Genomic DNA, 1,642 nt, shown 5'->3' on the forward strand with positions numbered 1-1,642 from the left:
GTGGACAGGCAGAGAAGTCACAAATTGGAGGTGACAGATAACGTAAATAAGGCGGTGGGGTCAGATCAAATGGTTGTGCACTTTCCCATCGGCAGTACCGAAATCACGAGGTGCCCTAGGGTCACACGGTGGTGTGGGGGTATGAACACCCACTACAGAGCCCACTGCCACCATCCAGACTGCAAGGATACAGACTGGATTGTCATTGGTAATGAGAGAGACATCTGGAGCGTAAGTGATTGGACTCATGGAGGGGGAAATGGAAGTGGAAGTGAATAAATTCTAGTGAACAATTTGGCACACCACAGTACATCAAACAAACATGCAAACAAGCACAGTCATGCAGCCAAATGTAAAGGTAGCCATGGGCACGAATGAAGTAGGGACGATCTTGTGGGAATGAAGTGGTGTGTGGTTTGGAGGTATGGGACGGTTTCGGTGGCGCTTGTGGATTGTTTGGACACAATCTATTTAAGCATTCGTCCACTTAGCACTTTTTGGAAATACTTTCAATAAACAAAAGACATTTCTTGTCACAAGCCCGTCACTTCCTTGGGAATCCTATCCACGATGCATCTGCCACTCAGAACCAACATAAACTGGGTTCTTGAAGTAGTACACAACACCAAATTGCCTTTCCCTCAGGTTCATTTGTTATTTTCTAATAACGAGACTCGGTCAAGGTGGTATGCATCCCCCACCCCATCTCACCACCTGCATTTTACAAGTCACCACGAGGCATTGCTGCAAACTCCACCAATTGAAATCGCGTGATCTTAGACGCCCATCCGAGATCAAAGCATGTTGTGTAGTGAGAAGTTATTGCAGTCAAGTAGCGCTTTGAATGACAACTGAGAAAAAGGGACTGCAGGAAGCCAGTTTCTTTTTTGCCTTCCAAGCACAAAGTGCCTGATAAGAGCCTACCTGTGAGGGTTGCATTCCACCATCGGACTGTGCCAATGCCTACGCGTGGCACTAATTACGAACTCAGAGTGTAGGCTAGACAAAAGTCAGGATTTGGGAAAAAACATTGTGATTTTGACCATACGGGGTAGTGAATCAACCTGTTGTGTCTCGAATCGGTCTGCTGTATCTCGACGTGGCACAAAATATCTACGATGACCGCCAAATGGGTCACGATCTCCATAAGTACTTCCCTGATCGTTACGAAACATCCATTCAACAGTCGCCACTAGGTTACCTTTTGAACCTTACAGCTTTTGATGGTGGATGAGGCTAGTCCAACGAGGTCGCATTACAGGACAATTTCCTCTCGGATGACTTCCTCGAAGACCAAGTCATAGATGTGCTTAAATCAGACAGAGCTACCACTTCTGAGTGTTGGCAGAGGTAAGCCTAGAAGATGGAGGAGTATGAGGCGCCAAGGATTTGCACAAAGAAGTGAAGAGCTGGAAGTATTGTCGAATATTTATGTCGAACAAAAACAAGAAGCCGAAATTGCTCATTTAGGCCAACTTCGGAGGTCAACCCTGAGGGGCGTGCGTAAATGGTGGTGGTTTACTCTCATTTCCTATCTACTTGCGTGTGTTATGACGGCGCAAATTGGGATTCCAACCAGGATAACCAAGGACTAAGACCTCAGTGCGAAGGTCTTCAACGCCGATATTGGATGAAGAGTAAG

At 46.3% G+C, this 1,642-nt stretch overlaps 1 protein-coding gene across 1 annotated transcript in view; it reads right to left on the reverse strand.

Annotated features, from left to right (window-relative positions):
- EGR_08102 (Myophilin) overlaps window positions 1–1,642 on the reverse strand; it is a gene marked incomplete at both ends in the record, with an annotated part of 17,474 nt that overhangs the window by 3,241 nt on the left and 12,591 nt on the right. The window lies entirely within an intron of this gene.

Source organism: Echinococcus granulosus (assembly GCF_000524195.1).
Source record: "Echinococcus granulosus chromosome Unknown EG_S00096, whole genome shotgun sequence".
NCBI lineage: Eukaryota > Metazoa > Platyhelminthes > Cestoda > Cyclophyllidea > Taeniidae > Echinococcus > Echinococcus granulosus.